The sequence below is a fragment of the Panicum virgatum genome, chromosome 5K (assembly GCF_016808335.1).
Source record: "Panicum virgatum strain AP13 chromosome 5K, P.virgatum_v5, whole genome shotgun sequence".
Lineage (NCBI taxonomy): Eukaryota > Viridiplantae > Streptophyta > Magnoliopsida > Poales > Poaceae > Panicum > Panicum virgatum.
In genome coordinates, this window is record NC_053140.1 from 39060337 (window position 1) to 39080635 (window position 20299).

A 20299-nucleotide genomic window follows, 5' to 3' on the forward strand; every position below is an offset into this window, starting at 1 on the left:
AATAGAATAAAAGGAAAGGGAGGGGCTTTTGGGCAAAATAGCCCCTTCTTCTTCCTCCTCCCATCCCGCAGAACAGGGGAGGCGCGCCTGGGCACCAGTGTTGGCCCTCGCCAGTGGCCTGGGCCACGGGGGCGGCCGGAACTAGAGGGGAAAGGGAGAGGGGCCCGCGGGGGATCGATTCCCCCCTGATTCGGGAGGAGGCGGCCCGTGGAGGCGTCGCCACGGCGGTGGGCGGCGGCCGGCTGTCGGTGTTCGTGGTGGCGGCACTGTGGGGTGCGGCGGCGGCCGGGGATAGAGTGGAAATGTAGAGGAGAGTGAGGGGATTCCATCCCCGTGCTCACCTTGGGCTGGGGCGGCTTGTGAAGGTGGCTCGACTGCGGTGGGCGGACGGTGGGCTGTGGTGCCGTGGCGGCGGCGCAGCGAGCTAGAGGAGGCGGCTAGCAGTGGCGGGGCAAGTTGTGGCGGTGGTGGGCGACGTCGAGGGCCCCTTTATAGGTGGGGTAAGGCGGTGGGGCGCGTCGGGCGTCCAGCGGGGTAGCTCGCGGCCATTAATGGCACTCCGTGTCGCAGCGCGACGGCGGTGCGATTCGTGGCGGCGACACGACTGCTCGGCAGAGGCGGGCGCGCAGGGGTGGGGAGACGAGCACGTGGAGGGGCCCCGGGTGTTGTGCTTGTCGCCGAGCAGCGAGGCGGCGGCGCTGTGCGAGCAATGCGCGCGTGTGCGTGGGCAGGGCACAGGAACGGCCGGTGGCGAAGGCGGGCACAGGAAGGCGGCGGTGGTGCTGACCAGCGGGCGGCGCGGCGAGCTTCGGGATCGCGTGGAACGCGTGCGGTGCATGGACAGGCGGCCGTGGCGGGGCACAGACGCGCGCGCGGGCAAGCGCATGCGTGCGCAGCAGCGGTTCGCGCGGTGCGAGCAGAGGGAGGCAGCGGCGGTGCGTGTGCGCGCGCGTGCGCACGGCCCAGGGGGGTGCTCGGCGCGGCTGGGTGCACGGGCCAGGGAAGGCGGGGCGCGCGGGCTAGGCGCGCTCGGCGCGCCGCGCGTGCAGGAGAGGACAGAAGCAGGAAGAAGGAGAAGGAAGGAGGAGGGAAAAGAAAAAAAGAAAAAGGGGAAAAGAAAATGAAGAAAAAGAAAAAGGGAGAGAGAGAGAGAGCACACCGGCGAGATTCGCGGTCGGCGGTCGTGCGCGGGCGACAGGCAGCCAAGCGGTGCGGGATGGGATGGGGGCGAGGAAAAAGAGGGAGGGGTACGGTCGGCGAAAAAAAAGGTTTTGCAAATCAACGAGTGGTTTAGAGGGTGACTTTTTATGGATTGAAAAACGCGGGCGTTACAAACCTACCCCACTTAAAAGGAATCTCGTCCTCGAAATTCGGCTGGCTCCTAAAGAGATGGGGAAACTCCTTCTTCAGAGCATCTTCACGTTCCCATATAGATTCTTCTATTCCGTGTCTGCTCCACTGAACTATGCAAATCCGTACTTCGGAGTTTCTTGTCATCCTAGTGACAGTGTCCAGGATCTTGACCGGTATTTCCTGGTATCGTAGGTCTGGCTGCAAATCTGTCACTTCTACTGGTACGTGTTCTATCCCGGGTACCCTTAAACACCTTCTTAGTTGTGAGACATGAAACACTGGGTGTATATCTGACATTTCTTCCGGTAGCTCCAGACGGTATGCTACGGCTCCGACTTTCTTCAGAACTTGGTACGGTCCAATGTACCGAGGGGCCAACTTTCCTTGTACTTGAAATCTTCGGGTTCCCCGAATGGGTGAAACCTTAAGGTACACGAACTCTCCCGGGTTGAAGCTTATTTCTCGTCTCTTTTTGTCTGCGTAGCTCTTCTGTCGAGACTGGGCGGCCTTCAGCTTTTCTCTAATCTCGGCCACTCTTTCTTCTGCTTTCTTTATGAGTGCGGGTCCGACTAGGGCACGTTCTCCAACTTCTGACCACATCAGGGGAGTTTTGCATTTTCTCCCATAAAGGGCCTCGAATGGTGACATGCCCAGGCTTGCTTGATAACCGTTGTTGTATGAAAATTCCGCATAGGGTAAACTCTGCTCCCAATCCTTGCCATAGGTAAGCACACATGCTCTCAACATATCCTCTATAATCTGATTTACCCTTTCTATTTGGCCATCCGTTTATGGGTGATAAGCGGAGCTGAAATCCAATTTGTTGCCCATGGCTTTATGCAATCTTTTCCAAAATCTAGAGGTGAATTGGGTCCCTCTATCTGAAACAATTCTGCTAGGCACACCATGTAACTTTACTATATTTTCCACATAAAGCTTAGCTAGCTTTTCTCCACCGTAATTGGTCCGCACGGGTATGAAATGAGCCGCTTTACTGAGTCGGTCCACTATTACCCATATGGAGTCATGTCCTTTCTGTGTTCTGGGCAAACCCACTACAAAATCCATTCCTATCTCATCCCATTTCCAAACTGGGATGGGTAGGGGTTGCAACAATTCTGCTGGCTTCTGATGTTCGGCCTTGATCCTTTGACAAGTATCACAATGGGCGACAAACCGTGCAATATCTGCCTTCATTCCCTCCCACCAATATTTTTGTTTTAAGTTCATATACATCTTGGTGGATCCTGGGTGGATGTAGTAGGCCAAGTTATGGGCTTCATCCATGATTATTTGCCGGAAGTCTCCTTCCTGGGGCACACAAATCCTATTTTTATACCATAAAGTTCCCTCATTATCCACTCTAAAATCTGGTGCCTTATTTTCTCCAGTCTGCATTCGGATTTCCATCAAGTCCTTGTCCGAACTTTGGGCTTTTCTAATTTTGTCCTCCAGAGTGGGTTGAATGCTCATCTTGCGAATGAAACCTTGAGGGACAATGTGCACATTCAATCATGCCATTTCTTCCTGCAGATGGGCATCCTTGGGTCCATAAGATTTCCAGATTAAGGCATCGGCTACCACATTAGCTTTGCTAGGGTGGTAATGAATTTCTACATTATAATCCTTAACCAGTTCTAACCACCTTCTTTGCCTTAAGTCTAAATCTGGCTGGGTGAAAATATACTTCAAACTCTTATGGTTGGTATAGATCTCGCACTTATTTCCAATTAGATAATGCCTCCAAATCTTGAGGGCATGCACTACGGCTGCAAACTCCAGATTATGTGTTGGGTAGTTCTGCTCATGAGGCCTGAGCTATCGGGAAGCATAAGCCACTACCTTCCCGTCCTGCATGAGGACACATCCTAATCCTTGTCGGGATGCATCGCAATAGATGACAAAGTCCCGATGAATATCTGGTAGGGTCAGCACTGGGGCGGTTGTCAACTTATTCTTCAAATTCTTGAAAACTTCTTTCGCATGACTCTGTCCAGGTGAATTTCTTATCCTTCTTGAGCAGCTCTGTCATGGGTCGGGCTATCTTGGAAAATCCTTCAATGAACCTCCGATAATACCCAGCTAATCCAAGAAAGTTTCTGATTTCACTAACATTGGTCGGTTGTTGCCAGTTGGAGACTGCTTCGACCTTCTCAGGGTCCACAGCTACTCCTTCTGCGGTCAGAATATGACCAAGGAAAGCTACTTTCTCGAGCCAGAATTCACACTTGCTGAATTTGGCATATAGTTTATGTACTCTCAGCTTTTCCAATACTACCCGCAGATGTTGCTCGTGTTCCTGAACACTCTTGGAGTAAATAAGTATGTCGTCGATAAAGACTACGACAAACTTATCTAACTCGTCCATAAACCCTTGTTCATGAGATTCATGAAATAAGCAGGTGCATTGGTGAGTCCAAAAGACATCACCGTAAATTCAAACTGCCCGTAACGGGTGACAAAAGTTGTCTTTGGAATGTCACTTTCTCTAATCTTGAACTGAAAATATCCTAACCTCAGATCAATCTTGGAGAAGTACTTGGCTCCTTTTAGTTGATCGAAAAGGTCATCAATCTTGGGGAGGGGGTACTTATTCTTGATGGTAACTTCGTTCAGTGCATGATAATCTACACACAACCTCATACTCCCATCCTTCTTCTTGACAAATAGGACTGGGGCTCCCCAAGGCGACGGGCTTGGTCTAATGAAGCCAATTTATTCTAGTTCTTCCAGTTGCTTCTTTAACTCTGCCAACTCAGAGGCTGCCATCCTATAGGGTCTCTTGGCTATAGGAGAGGTTCCAGGGACAAGGTTGATGGCAAACTCTATATCCCTATCTAGTGGCATTCCAGGAAGTTCTTCAGGGAAAACATCTGGGTATTCGTTTACTACCGGGACTTCTTCCAAGGACTTGGCTTCCATGCTAAACACCATTGGGTCGGATCCACTTCCCCGGGTATGGCAGGTCACTCGTACTCCTTTTGGGTTCGTTAGGTGTACCACCTTGTCAGTACAACCTATGAGACCATTGTGTCGGCTTAATCAGTCCATTCCAAGGATCACGTCTATTCCCTTGGACTTTAGTACTACTAAATCTGCTAAAAATTCTACCCCACTTAAATTGATCCTTACCCCTAGACAACCTAGTTGACACTTGATGTCACCTCCAGGCGTCCGGGTTAATAGGGGTATTTTTAGTAGTACTGTAGGTATATTGTGCTTTTCCACAAAACTTGAGGATATGAACGAGTGTGATGCTCCAGAATCAAATAATACTGTTGTAAGAGCTGAGCTGACTAGGTACTCACCGAGCACTACGCCCTGAGCTCCTTGAGCCTCCTGCGCGTTGATGTGGTTGACGCGGGCTCGTCCAAATGATTGCTGGGGCTGCCTCACCTGCTGACTGTTGTTGTTGGTGTTGTTGTTGTTGCAGATGGGCACTCGGTTGGAACCTGACAGAACTGACCTTGGTCTATTCACTGAGTTGGAGAAGGCTGAGGCTGCCGGCTTGTTGTTGGCATACGGGCAGTTAGCAATGAAATGCCATGTCTCACGGCAGTTGAAACAGGCCCTAGCATTGCTGTTGTTGGTGGTGACTTGGCTTGCATTGCTCTGCTGGGCCTTCATGGTGTTCTGGCTCCTGAACTGTGTGTTACGGGCATGTGGGCCTGTCACCTGAGACTGGGTCCTATACTGCATTGGGGCCTGAGATCTTGGTGCAGTGTAGCTGAAGCTTCTTGGTTTCTGGAAGCGGTCCTGCTGGCGGGACTTGCTTTCCAGAAACTTGCGCTTGTTATCCTTCCTTTCTTCAGCTTTGGCCCTTTCTATGAGAATGGCCTTGTTCATCAGAGTGTTGAAGTCCGGGTAGATCTGAGGGGTAAGCAGGGTCCGGAGCTCTGGGTTCAGTCCCTTCTTGAACATATCCTTCTTCTTTTCGTCATTGCCCACTTCCTCTGGTGCATATCGGGCCACTTCTTCTTGAACATATTCTCCCAGATCTAATATGACCCGAGTCAACTAAACCAAATACCGGTCAACTGTGGTCATTTTTGCAAATAAACCCCTCCATTTTTCCAAAATCAACCCTCCGTCCATCGCAGTTCAAAACTATTTCTGTTTTAGTCCAAATCTTTACGGAAAACACCCTGAGCTTTTCCAAAATAGAACCCGCCATCCTTAGTGCGTAGTTTTGCAAGCTAGCCCCTATAGTTTAGGTTTAATCTCGTTTTAGTCCTTGGTTTCTTTATAGCTAGCCCCTTTTCTATCAAATCTATCGCAGATAAGTCCCTAGAACCCTATTTTAATCATAACTTCTTCGTTTCAACTCCGTTTTCATCGATTCTCGCGCTCACGTGATCCTTGCAACGTGTGCGATAGCTTTATGACCTTGTTATCCTCTATGAGCATAGTTTTCTGTGTCTTGCAAATCTTTTCTGTTAGTCCTTAACCCTTTGGTTAATGGTGACTAATAAATTCCTGACTCACCGTTTAACCCATAGAATCATCGTTTTAGCTCTGTTTTTCGCATTTCTTGCACTTTCGTAACCGTAGCAGTGACGCCTATCCTTTAGTGCGCCCTTTTAAAGTCTTTCTTTTGTTTTCGTGTATTGTTCTTAGATGTATCTTCTTGTTTGCTTTGTATGTTTGCCCGATGATTGTTCCGAATAGAAGGATCGCCGTTCGAAGATTGAAGATGAAGAGTTCCAAGTGAGCAAAAGCTGAAGAGTAGTAGGAGTAGCTTTTCATTGGAGAAAGGCAAGTGACCCTAACCATCTTTCTATCTATGCTTATATACAAGAGTGCTTGATTTAATTCGAACATGGAGAACCACCCAAGAAAACCGTACAACCACAATACTATATGGCTCTGGTCTTGGCTATGTAATTAGATGATCTATATGTCGTGCAAGGGGCGTTTGATTGGTGGATATTTGGGTTATCGAGCTTTGAGGAGCGGGTGAAGGAAGCTTCGTCTTCTGAGGTACCGCAGAAAGCAAGGGACCAGTGCGTACATATAGTGATTCTTTGGAAAAGCCTCGTAGCGTCCCTATGCAATCACACCTCGGAAGTGTGGTATTGTGCCTAGCTAGCACATTGCGTGGTTGGGTTCAAAGTTCTTCGGAACTTTTACGTGGATTGTGGTGAAAGTGTACAACCTCTGCAGAGTTAAAACTAACCGGTTAGCCGTGATCACGGTCAAGAGCGGCTTGGACCCTCACATGATTAATAAACTTAAAGATGGATATAAATCACATTCTGGTTATTTCTTGTGGCCTTGCTGAGTACCAACCATAAGTGTACTCACCCTTGCTTACTGCTGCTCAGAAAGAGAAGGTGTATATAGATTTTGAAGATGATGCTGAGTTCTAGGCGTACGCAACCCCCAGTCGATTGCCTGTGAAGTTGAAGCCATCGTTTCCAGGATAAGCTGTATAACTCTGATAATCTTTTAATTATTGCTTTTACGTGATATTGTTACTGAATATTCAGTTATGATGTTTTTATATGTATGAAACTTGATCCTGGCATACATATAGCTATGCATTCGGTTTTCTTCTTAAAACCGGGTGTGACATCACACGCAGCCAGTCGTCTGCATCCAAAGGGTTGCTGGATCCGGCAAAGGTGGGTGGCTTGGTTCTCAGGAAAACTGTCAGCTTGTCATTCATGGTCTGCTCTTTTGGCCGCTTATTGACGAGGGCATTGGCCAGGGTTTCCAGTATGAGTGTCTGATTATGTATTATCTATGGCAGGTCCCCGAGGGGTGGTGGTGGTGGCAGTGGCACTTCTCCTTGGTTTTCTCCTCCATTCTGGCTCACTTCCTGCTCTTGCTGAAGAGGATTCTGTCCATTAGGCTGTCCTCCCGCGCCAGTGGCTGCAGGGGTCCGGTTGTGGGAGGCCCTCGTACCGCTTCGGGAAGCCATCTGTAGATTAGTAGAGTTTTTGTGAGATTGGGATTAGGAGTAAGTGATTTTTAAGTTGTTTAATTCATATTTTTGAAAAGGCAGAATCTACCTTCCGCCAAAAAGTACACAGACTAACAACAAGCACATAAATTAGCAAACAACAAGCACACACAACTTTATTACATCAAGGGGGGTACACACTGGGACAAAGCTAAACGCGTACTACACGTCTAGGTACAGGGTCACACTTAAGGGTACAACTTAAGCCAAAGGGGCTGGGGTAACTTCGGGGCATGCTACTCGCGGGGCGAGCCATCTTCAGAGTGTGCTTCCAGGGGAACGAGCAGTCTTTGCTCGCCGTTCTCTAGGTTCCCATTTTCCAAGAGTTGTCCAGTAGCTTCCCTTTCAGCGGCGGCAGTAGACCCTTCAGGGTTCTCGGCCGGGGCTTGTGGGGTTCTCAAGAGTGGTCCCCATCCTATGACGGGCGTTCTAAGAAGAACATGATCTTCCCCAATTGCCGGGACCGGCGTTCCACTTCTGGTCCATTCTTGCATGCGCCGGTCCCGGGCCTGCCCGAGGCTCTCCTGGGCAACCTCTTCGCTGCTGACCGCGGCTGCGGCTCTTGCCTCGGCTTGGGCTGCCCGGATCTGTTGCAGTCTTACCGCGAGCTCTGCTTGCTCGGCTCGATGGGTCTGCTCCCTCAGGATGCTGGCTTGCTCGTCAAAGAGCTGATCCAAGGAGGCTAGGTAGGTAGCTACTTGGTACAGGGGGTCTTCTTCATGGCGGCGCCGTTCTAGGCTTCTCATACGAGCTTCCCAAACTGGGGTTCTAATGGCCGGAGGGAAGAACCTCATTGGTGTGGGAGCGAGGTGTCCTTCAAAAATCCGGCACAGATAACAGAGTGCCTTCCTGACGGCCAAGGGATAGGTGTATTGGTGTCTAAACCTTGTAGCGGTCACTCGCCATGGCTGGATGTCGGGGTAGCGGTCACTTCTAGTGATGACCAGGATCACTCTGCAGCGGAGGGTACCATGGTGTTCGTATTCTCTGCTATAATACCTTGGACGTTCCGTAACGCCAAGGCTTTCTAGGGCGTTGATCAAAAGGCTGGGGAAGCCAGGTGCAGCTTGGCAATTGCCCTGGGTCCATCCTTCCTCAGCCATCTGAAAACAAAGATAGGGTGAACATGCTTGCACAAATATTTGGGTACAAAGAGGATAGATGGTACTTATTATTACAACATGATGGGGTACAGTTTCCATGGATACACGATTATTAGGATAGGGGTTCTAGCTTGGAGTGCTACTCCTATCATGGGGACTCTTCCTCGATCTGGATAGGGTGCTTCTTTGGTGGAAGACACTGCTCCATCACATCATCTTCGGTCTGAGTACCCCTATCCACCCACCTACTCCTCTGTGAGCCTCGTGTTCTTGCCATTGGGCTTGGAGAGCGGATAGGGAATACTTGGCTCGTACGGCTCTTGTCCGTTGTTCCTCCATTTCTTGGATTTCCTTTTCTGCCCTGCGGATTTGGTGCTTCAGTTGTTCCGCCTGTTCGCGGTAGAGTTCATCCAGGCCGGTGAGGTAGATGGATAGGTGGGAGACCGTATCTTCTAGGTCTTCTTCTTCTCTCCCAAGTCCTCTCATCCGGGAAATTCATGGGCATCCTCTTCCTCCAGTAGGCGGGAAAAATCCCATAGGAGTCCGCTGAAGATGATGCTTGTAGACCACACGCAGGCGTCGCAGGGCTTTTCGGGCGGCCTTTCGGTAGGTGTCAGGGAAGCGAAAGCCAGTAGTGGAGATGAACCAGGGGTCCACGTCAGGGTAGCGGGTGCTCTTTCCCACAAAGATCATCATGTCACAGCGAAGGGTGCCCCTGGAGTCGTACTCCCGGTAGACGTACTCTGGTGGGTCCACAACTCCGGCGCATTTCAGGCTGAGTAGCAATAACTTAGGAAGGCCGGGCTCTGCGTGACAGATTCTGCCACTCCATCCATTGTCAGCCATCTGGAACAGGGCAAGAGTCAATGGTGAGTGTATGAGTGGAAAAAAGATTAAGCAAGAAAAGTCCTAATATGGTAAGGCTCGAAAAAGGGGTCTCGATCCTAGGGTCACGTCCTACAGCCAACCTACGGCTCTGATACCACCTGAAACGTCCCCTCATAAGAGAAGACTAAAATATGATACAAATATCAGTCACAGGAGGCTGATAACACATTTATTACAACAGATGGTACATCACCGTACAACTCTACGCGGTAATGGGCAGTGAAGCACCACTATCGCAAGGATAACAACTAAAACTCACACAACGACATTAACTACAAAGAGGTCATCAAAGTCTTGCGCCATACGGAGCTTCCTGCGGGTGACCCTATCCACAGGCAAGGTTGGGTGCAGGACGGAACCCCTACTCAACGTCTTTGGGAACGAAGTCTGGATCTTTCTCTGTAAAAATTAAGAATGGGGTGAGTACAAACGTACTCAGCAAGTCCAACCACACCCACGGAGGGGGTGAAAGGATCGATGAACCAAGAGGGGGGGTGAATTGGGCCTTTTTCAATTTCAAAACACAATAAAGCAACCTTAACCTATGCAATGCTAGTAAGGCACCAATTCACCAACCGGATAACTAAGCTACCTACACAAGCTATGAGTGAAATAACGAGAAGTAGAGCCTAGTAAGGTAGAGCTAAGTTATGATCTCTAAGTCAAGCACATGAATAAATTGCATGAAAGAAAATGCTTGAATAAAGAGAGTGGACAAGAGACGATCGGATTTTTTCCCGTGGTATCGATGTGTTGGCACACACCCCTAATCCACGTTGTGACACTCACAAAGAGTTTTGTCACCTCCCATGTCACCGAGACGTGGGTGTTCACTAAGAGTCTCCGTTCACCATCCCGGCGTGGTGGAGATCAAGCCACGTACAATCTTCTTCTCCGGGCTCCCACAATCCTTGGCAAGCTCCGCGAGAAACACCTCGATCACCAAGATCGCCTAGGTGATGCCAATCACCAAGAGTAACAAGCTAGGGCCTTCACTTGAGCAAGAACCGATCACCAAGAACGAATGCATACAAGCTTCTCTCTACTCAAGTCCTTAGTCTTGCTTCTTGATTGATTGAATGAAACAAGTATGTCAAAGATGAAGCTCAAGGTGGCTCTCAACAATGTATGAGTGTATGAATGTGTCCAGGTGTTAAGAGTAGGCAAAATGACCCATTGGAGGGGTATATATAGGCAGCTCACACGAATAGAGCCGTTGGAGAAAAGCTGCCAGAAAACTGCGTAGCGCCGGTTAATCCGACAATCCTCCAATAGCCAGCGTCGGTTTAACCGATGAATGTAAACTGCCCCTTCTGAAAACTAGCCGTTACAACTTGGGCAGATTAACCGACGTATCATCGGTTTAACCGGTGAGTGTAGTTGTCCACTGATCAACTGAAAAACCAAGTCTCTGGACAACTGCACCGACGTTAACTCAAAACCATCGTCGGTTTAACCGGTGAGAACAACTTCAGAAATCCCTGGAAAAACCATCTCACTGGCCAATTGCACCGACGTCCCAATTCAAACAGTGTCGGTTTAACCGGTGTATAGAACCTTGAAACACCCTGGAAAAACCAACTCTGGACTAATGCACTGACGTTAAATTCAAACACGTCGGTTTAACCGGTGTATTGACTTGTCCAGACTCTGCTGACTTCGTTTAACCGATGTATAGAAAAATGAAAGCGTCGGTTAAACCGGTGTATAGACTTTTTCCTGATTTTGCCTTTTCTGATTTGAGTCTTGAATGAAATCCAAATATTCTTGAGATATAAGTTGAAAACCACTTATTTGAACTTCTGTAAACCTGAGTGACCATAGTGTGCATCCATTTTTGATTGACCATGTCCATGCTCAAGTTACTTGGCCTTAACCCCTCTTAATAGTGCGATCACTACAAAACTATAAAACCTATACTAACCTAAGTGTCCTTCTCAATCTTATGACACTTAGGACTAGAAAGATCCTTAGTCTTGACATATAATTGAGTTGAAGACCGAGATCGCCTTTTTGAATAATGAAATTGAGGGGTCTCTTTTGACATATGACCAAATGAGTGATAATGATCTATTAAGCTGCACAAACTCATTAGTCACAATAATGGTTGTCATTAATCACCGAAACATACCTTGAGGGCCTAGATGCTTACAGGGGGTATAAACAAAATTTAATGCATAGGGTAAATCAAGGGGTATAAGGCTAGGGTTTAATTTGCGGAAAGCCAATTATTATGCAGGGGTTTATTTGAAAGAAAGGAGTTTTCAAAAGCAATTATCTTGCACTGAATAACACGTAGGGTTGATCCACACAGGATCCAAGTTTTAGATTGCTACCAGACTCCTCATCCGCCGTAGCACACGGCACAACTGCCGGACACTTTTCCAAAACAACTCATGCCAACCCATCAATTCCCAGAAGAAACACTAGTTGTGTGACCATACCGTAACTCGCCCAGTACCGTGGGCACGACTATTCGAATAGATTTTAACTCTGCAGAGGTGTGCAACTTTACCCACAAGCGGGGTACCCCAGCACGATCACCTTAGTGTCGGTGCAGATCCCATCAAAGCCATTACCCACCTTAGCTAGACCTGACTAGCCACCACGGGATCCACCAAGGGGCCATTGACCTATCACCGAGGTTTAATCGGGGCATCAGTCACACAGAGCTTATCTCTTCTCCATGGTCACCCGTTGCTCTCAGCTCTCCTGATGGCTATCAGATTAACTAGTGGGATTTATGCTAAGCCGGTGCCCATACAACGGTCGAGTGGTTTGCACGATAGTGGAGTTAGGCAAGATGACACACCAACTCGGTCCTTAATTGTGACAAGATGGATATCTCCCTTCCTTGCTCAACCACACAGGTACGAGCACACCATTTGGCAATTCACACAGAAGTGCAATCCATCCCGTCTAAACTCATCTTTCAGAAATTCCACATTTTCCCTTCCCACACACACTCACACATTTTCTTTTTATAAAATAAGTTGTACCGTGCTTAAGGTCCTAAGCGTTCTAGCAGCGATTAACGTCCAAACAAGTCACATTCAGACATTAATCTTGGTGGTCAAGGAATGATTATAAAAATCAAGGGGTGGCTATCCAACCATATTTTCAGCAGTCAAAACATATGCAGTTTTGTAAAACAGGCCAATAGGTTGTGTTTATAAAATCGGGACAAAATATGCATCAAAGGATGGGATTGAACTTGCCGTTCTCAAAGCCTTCTAGGAAGTCCTGATCGAGGTACTGTCCTTCGGGTTCGGGGTCACGGAACTGGTCCTCGTTTGCTTGCTCGCAGTAATGCTCGTCGACGGGTTCTCCCTCGTTCACACCGTGATCTACGACGCACACAAGAAAGCACACAATCAAGAAAAAGAAATAAATGTTTTATCAATGAGCTCGAATCGGAAACAATTAAGATATGGGGATAGGAGTAATATTTTTGGGTGGTTTTCTAATGGCATGGCAAAAATTATGTTATGAAAGGCATGGTAAAGTTTTGGGGCGATTGGAGTATTTTTGGCACATGAAATGATAGGTTAGAGGAGTGGTTAGGGTTAGATAAGGGTCCAGGGACTTGTTTGTAATTTGCGAAAGGACTTGATTGGAGTTTTGGGGAATGTTCGGGCTATTCTGAAAAATGGTAGGAGTTTATTTATAAATACATTTATATGGTGGAGGGTTTATTTGTGAATATAATAAATGAGAGGGTTTCTTTTACAAAAAGATTAGAGAGTGGAAGGACTCTTAATAGAATAGAAGGAAAGGGGGGGCTTTTGGGCAAAATAGCTCTTTCTTCTTCCTCCTCCCTTCCCGCAGAACAGGGGAGGCGCACCTGGGCGCCGGCGGTGGCCCTCGCCGGCGGCCTGGGCCACGAACTAGAGGGCGGCCGGAACTAGAGGGGAAAGGGAGAGGGGCCCGCGGGGGATCGATTCCCCCCTGATTCGGGAGGAGGCGGCCCGTGGAGGCGTCGCCACGGCGGTGGGCGGTGGTCGGTATTCGTGGTGGTGGCGCTGTGGGGCGCGGCGGCGGCCGGGGTTAGAGGGGAAATGGAGAGGAGAGTGAGGGGATTCCATCCCCGTGCTCAACTCGGGTTGGGGCGGCTTTTGAAGGCGGCTCGACTGCGGTGGGCGGACGGCGGGCTGTGGTGCCGTGGCGGCGCCGCGAAAAGCTAGAGGAGGGTGTTAGCAGTGGCGGGGCGAGTTGTGGTGGTGATGGGCGATGTCGAGGGCCCCTTTATAGGCGGGGTAAGGCGGTGGGGCACGTCCGGCGTCCGGCGGGGTAGCTCGTGGCCATTAATGGCGCTCGGTGTCGCGGCGCGATTCGCGGCGGCGACGCGGCTGCTCGGCAGAGCAGGGCGCGCAGGGGTGGGGAGACGATCACGTGGAGGGGCCCCATGTGCTGTGCTTGTCACCGAGCGGGCTCGAGCAGCGAGGCGGCGGCGCTGTGCGAGCAGTGCGTGCGTGTGCGTGGGCAGGGCACAGGAACGGCCGGCGACGAAGGCGGGCATAGGAAGACGGTGGTGGTGCTGACCAACGGGCGGCGCGGCGAGCTTCAGGATTGCGTGGAACGCGTGCGACGCGTGGGCAGGCGGCCGTGGCGTGGCACAGATGCGCGGGCGGGCGAGCGGGTGTCGCGGCGTGCGCGGCTCGGTGTGTCGGGGCATGGCGAGCGCGTGCGTGCGCAGCAGCGGCTCGCGCGGGGCGAGTAGTGGGAGGCAGCGGCGGTGCGTGTGCGCGGCTGGGTGCACGGGCCAGGGAAGGCTCGGCGCGGCTGGGTGCACGGGCCAGGGAAGGCGGGGCGCGCGGGCTGGGCGCGCTCGGCGCGCCGCGCGTGCGGGAGAGGAGAGAAGCAGGAAGATGGAGAAGGAAGGAGGTGTGAAAAGAAAAAAAGAAAATGAAGAAGAAGAAAAAGGGAGAGAGAGAGCACGCCAGCGAGATTCGCGGTCGGCGGTCGTGCGCGGGCGACAGGCAGCCGAGCGACGTGGGATGGGACGGCGGCGAGGAAAAAGAGGGAGGGGTACGGTCGGCGGAAAAAAAAAGGGTTTTGCAAATCGACGAGTGGTTTAGAGAGTGACATTATGGATTGAAAAACGCGGGCATTACAAAAGATCTCTTCCGACTCCTAGCCATTGGACGCAGACTAATGTCTTCATTAGTTTCGGGTTCAACGGTGTCCGAAACAAATGTGAAGGACCAAAAATCGTTTCTGTAATAGTGGTGGTGGCATTTTAAAAAGTCAAGCATAATAAATTTTGCAGTGACAATTGAAGAATGTAAATAACCAAGTTTTTACGCACATCTTGGAGTTGAACTCTTAGTATGATAAGATAATTCTTACTAGATCGAGGTCAAGCAATAACATATATATCCTATGGCATCTCATAGGGTGAGAAGATTTTCATATATATATATATATATATATATATATATATATATATATATATATATATATATATATATATACCTATGTGCTAATCTACACCCTAGGTGTGGAATAGCAATCTACACCCAGCCACATCAAATCAGCCCACTCAGCCACAACCGAACCGAACCAGCCCACCACCTCCGGCCCGACCCACCAGCTCCCACCCCGCAGGCCCACGCCACCCCCATTCGCGCTCACCCCCCCGGGCCATTAATATAAGAGAGTGTCAACAGCATACTTAGTAACTCAGTAATACAGCACCAAACATCAGAATTTTTTTTCTAACCTCACTGGACATGACAGACTTCTGTTGCAGTGCACACCAATCAGGTAATAGCTCCAGCATGCGGCTTGCTTTAGTGTCTCCACTCGGTCCAACATATACTTTATCGTGTCTATCAAAGAGGGTAGCTTCCCTGGCATTCCTTGTATACCTTTTGGGGATATACCGGGATGGGATATGCGCCACTTGCAGGTTTGTAAGCACACACAAAAGATGCGGGCAAAACATACCTGCAAGTTCAGTAATTCAGTAAAGCGGATAAACATTTTTCTGCAACGAACGAGAAAACACAAGGAACATTTTTCTGCAAGGAACATACCCGTGTGCTCAATTCTCATGCACTCGCAATTAAATTCTGATTCCTCAGGAATTTCCTCATTCACTACAGCTTTCACCCAAAATTCATGACATAACCAAGGGAAATCAGTTGGGGGCCTTGTGTGCTTCACCAGGTAGTAACCAGCCTTGTCTGGGTCTGGACGCACACGGAAAGCAGTGCTTGATTTGAGTCTACTCGCGAACACCTTGTACACAGCTCTGGTGTACACTCTGCTAAGCTGATTGTCGTAGCCATAAAATGTTGAGGCAATAACCAGGGCCTGCAACAGCAAAAATCATTTTGTTAACGCACAAATTACTGGAAGTTCACATTTTTTTCTAAATTTCTTTGGACTTAGGTTTTCACCTGCGAATTGAACTCCTCTTCTGCCTCTTTCTCCTTATTATGCGCCAAAAGTTCCAAGAATGACTTCGCAAACTCATGTATTGCCATTGAATTGTCACAATAACCATGCTTGACGGTAGAATTGACACTCTCACTTCTTTGTGTCGAAGTCATCGTCCCGCAGAATTTCTCTTTGAAATTGACACTTTCACTTCTTTGAAATTCAGTAATAGGCCAAATACTGAACAATGTGCAAGGCACAAATAGAAGATTTCACGGTCTTCAGTAATTTTCCAGATCCCAATGTAAGGTTATCAAAAACTTGCAATCCACCAAAAATCCTCCACGAATCGACCAAAATGTCAACAAATTACTAGCGTAGAGAGATTATGGTTGAGAAGAGAGCTCAATTACCGATCTCACTCCACCAATCCCAGCAGACCTGGCCTCCCCCGCGCCGCCTGCTGCTCGCCGCGCCGCCGTCGCCTGTGCTTTCCGCGCGGCAGGCACCGCGCCTGCTCTCTGGACCACCGGGCCGCCGCCGCTCGCTCCGCGCACAGAAGCTACGCGGGTACCCCTCACGATCCCCCGCTCGCCGCGCTGCTTGCTGCTCCCACCTCGCCGCGCTGCTTGCTGCTCCCACCTCGCCGCTCGCTCCGCCGTAGAAGCTAACGTGCCACGAGGAAGCGACTCGCGCTCCGCGCGTCTCGCGGCTCGCGCTTGCGAGGTCTAATTGAGTTGACGGGTGGGTCGGGCCGGAACAGATGGAAGCTGTTTGTAGTTGGGCTGGGCTTACGAGGGGGTTGTTTATTGGGTCGTTGGGTGTAGAATCCCATTCTACACCTAGGGTTATAGCGCTGCCGTATGTGTATGTATATATATATACTTATACTATAAGGATCCATGGAAATTGAAACCATTCTCACCAAGATTAATCTATATTCACCTCATAAACCACCACTATCAGATCCACCACCACTATCAGATCCACGTGTAAGATCAAAAGTTTGACCGAGAAACCAGCCAGACTGAAAACACCGTCCACCCCTGTTGAATCGCGAGGGCGCGCCCCCCTCCGACGGTTTTTTTTCACCGCTGGGTGATTTACCCTCCCCTCCGTACCCGCCTGCTGATTGGTCCTCCAGCGTTAATTCCTGCCATATCGCCGCGCCTCTTCCGTGATTGCAGCGATTGCAGCGTCGAGTTCCTGCTTGATCCCTCCCCTCCCCCTGCGGTGTTGTTCCCCTCCTCCCTGCCTCGCTGCGCCGGCCCTCCTCGATCCTCCTCCCCCCACCGCACACCCCTCCTCCCTCCCCTGCTCGATCCCCTGCGCGGAGCGGTGGCGGGGCTGGTGCGGAGCGGCGGCAGGGCCGACGCGAGCGTGGGACGGCGGCGGGGCCTCGCTCCTCTACGTCGTGCCTGCAACTCCTCCACGAGCCCTCGGCGTCCCCGTCCGAGGAGGCGCGCCACGAGGCCGTGCTCCGGCGGCTCACCGCGGATGAGGTTCGGATCCGGGTGTACCAGGTCACGATCTGGGGTTGCGCCCGCACGCGGCGCGCCACGTTCGAGGCTGTTGTGGGCCCGGACCTCGTGCGCGCCGCCACCGTGCGAGACCTCGTGCGCGCCGCCGCGGCGGCTGGCGACCGCCTCCATCGCCTCGGCGCCTTCGATACTATCTCCATCACGCTCGACGCGGCTCCGTTCGCGATTCCCGGCAGCGCTGTCGTCGTACTTGTTGATATCGCAGAGGCCGGCGGCCGCGCTACCGCTTAATTCGGCGTCTTCGCCAATACCCAGGTGCACATCTAGCAAAAAAGTGTCTCCTTTTTTTTCAAGTGCATCCAGTTCACTGCTTTGCTTCGCCTACTTACATTAGGCTTTGCATTCTTTAACCTTTGCATCGGCTTAGAGACCTCAAGAGAGAATCTAAGCTAATTTGGACTAAAAGATGGTGCTTTCATTGGACAGTGCAATCTTATGGACTGCTGCTCGATACAATTAAGCAAATTTTACTGATCCTCATGCTTTCAAAATGATTGGACAAGGCCCGTGCTACATATTTTTGATATTTGCTGGTGCAATTTCACGTCTGTGCTGAATTTCACCCACAAGCCAACCGAAGAGATTGTTCGTCTTCGTAACCCCTTTGGCAGCAGGAAATGCACGAAAGAAGATCTCCGACACGGAAGTCAAGCTTCTGTTTGAAGGTGCTGGTGTGAGTATCGCAGTGCAAGGTTCAGCATGCTAATGTGGATGGCATCCCATGAATTTTACCAAGTTTGTTATTTCTTTCTTATGGTTTTTGCGGTTATATCGATCCCTTTTGTCCGTGATCTGTTTCACAGACCAAGTGTCAGGGACATGCTCGGGAGGTGGCGTCTTCCCATGACCTTGGAATGTCCGACGGCATTGTCTGCATTAGTGGCGATGGTGTCCTCGTCAGGTTAGTATCACACCACTGATGTAGAATAATGGGGATTTCCTATGGAGAATCTTATGGAACACAAACTTCTTGTTACACACAGGTCACAAGCAGCCCTTGGAAGTCTGTACCATTTTGCAAGGGGAGAAAAAAATTTCCAGTGTCTTGTTGATGACTTGGGGCACGCAACAAACTTTATAAGATAGTGTCAAATTTCTAAGGAACTTTTCTGGTAGCTGTATGATTAACTTTTGAGAAAAAAAAAGTCTTAGGTTTGGTGGCGGACATAGATATTGAGTCTCAGAAATACCGGTGGATGAGAAATGCACACTTCGACTTCTATGTATGTACTGAACCATTCCCATTTCTTGGTTTAAATGTCTTGTGAATTGGAGTTGTTTAGATCGAGTTTTGGCAGATTGATGTGGAGCTGGGTCTGTTGTTCGGGTCCTGCTGGGCTCTGAATTTTTCACCAACTTCACCTCTATATCAGTAAGTTGTGCGTTCGTTTCTGTTGATCTCTGCACTGCAATTCTATCGATTGATTCAGTGTAACTGCAGCTTGCTCTTTTTTGAATTACCCTGCTAATTGTGTGCTCATTTCTAATGTTTTTAGTTCTACATTACTTATTGTGTGGTTCTGGTTCATTTTTCTCTTTCTAAATGGAATGGCTGCTTGCCTGGTCCACTGATGTGTATGTGTGTGTGCTTCATTTTTGTGCAGGTACCACGCTTTGACTCTAATGTATGATAGCTCCTTATTCTATATTGTCAAATTGCAAATATCTGGATACCTGTATATGTGAGACTATAGAGATTGAAATGGTGTTATCGGCTTATTGCAAGGATAAAGCTTGCCACCTGAATTGGCTCAAAATTGAAATCGTGGAGGCAACCGCAAGGACTCATGCTGTTTGTTTCATTTAGCTTTTCACTGCGATTCGTGGAAAAGTTGCTTTTCTGAATGGCCTCGAATCAAAGGTATACCCAGATTTGGTGTCAATCGGTCTAAGCAACATATTGGCCCTTGCAGTGCTTGTATACTGTTTTCCTCCAACTGCTCTCCTTATTTGAATATGTGAGTTAGTGAAGGCTCTTCCGGTAACAGAGGTAGGCAACTTATACCATGCATTTTACACACTCTTCAAATTTGTCTGATTTGGGAATGATAAATTGATGTAGAAACAATATTGCTGCTTGTCCTCTTTAAGTTTTCACAATTTTATCAGAACAATGTAATTTGAAAAGAAAAGTTACTTCTACAAAATGAATAGGAAGTACTGTCTAACTCTAATTTGTTGAAGATGATATGGTTCCATATATGTTAGTTCTCTCATCTGAAACTTATTTGCACAGCCATCCATTGGTCACAAATGATTACGTGTTTTTGCAGGTGACTTTGTGATTCGTAAGTGTTTGCTTTTTGAAAAGACATGTGCTTAATGGTAATTTCGACCCATGGCATCCAACCAATAGCATCTTTTGTGTATAAAAGGGTACATAAATTACTTGCTTCCCATGAATTAAATTCACCGCATCTGAAAGTGATGTGCTTGTAATTGATATTCGTTGCAGGGTTACAAAATGACTGATCAAGAGAGAGATGATGTTCCTATGTTGCTAAGAAATGTTGAGCTTCCAAGATTTCCTCTAAGAAGTACTTCAATGTGTATACCAGTCAAGGATGATGAATATGAAGAAGAAACCTTTGTGCCCCATACTGGTCCTCTATTCATTCAGCCACCAACTCAGACGACATTGGCCATTCCATTTACAAGTAGAAACATACCAGATAGGCTGCCTCGACCTTCACAGGGAAAACGTGTCAGCAAGCCACATGCCATCATGCCGCAAGAAACTAGAGGAAATAGGTGGTCTTACAGTCATATGCTGTATGCTTGATGTCATATGCTGTATTCATGGCAAATAATTGGAATGCAACCGTGATGGAAGATAGTTTGCTTTGATTTTATGTCATCTATAAGCACCTATGTTTAGACGTATTATTTGACTTTGTCATTTACGTCGACTGAAAGAAAAAAAATCAGCACTACTATATGGGTTTGATGAATTTATACATGCGTTTAATATGTTTTTATAAACACGGCATGCACTCTATTATATCAAAAATTTACTTAGTATCGTTTCAACATATAGCACGCGCGTGTCGCGCGGGCATGGTTAC

The 20299-nt window shown here is 48.9% G+C and overlaps 1 long non-coding RNA gene across 13 annotated transcripts; it reads left to right on the forward strand.

The window, feature by feature from the left end:
• Positions 1-16890: 16890 nt before the first annotated feature.
• On the forward strand, positions 16891-20191 carry LOC120707394. 13 transcript variants are annotated; one of them, XR_005688976.1, is made up of 8 exons: positions 16892-17489; positions 17661-17907; positions 18038-18135; positions 18218-18457; positions 18533-18606; positions 18839-19224; positions 19508-19610; positions 19690-20189. It is a non-coding gene; the product is annotated as an uncharacterized LOC120707394 (long non-coding RNA). The 13 variants fall into 13 exon arrangements; XR_005688971.1 differs by having other exon boundaries at positions 16891-17489; positions 17661-18135; XR_005688977.1 differs by having other exon boundaries at positions 16891-17489; positions 17661-18135; positions 19508-19559.
• The last annotated feature ends 108 nt before the right edge of the window (positions 20192-20299 follow it).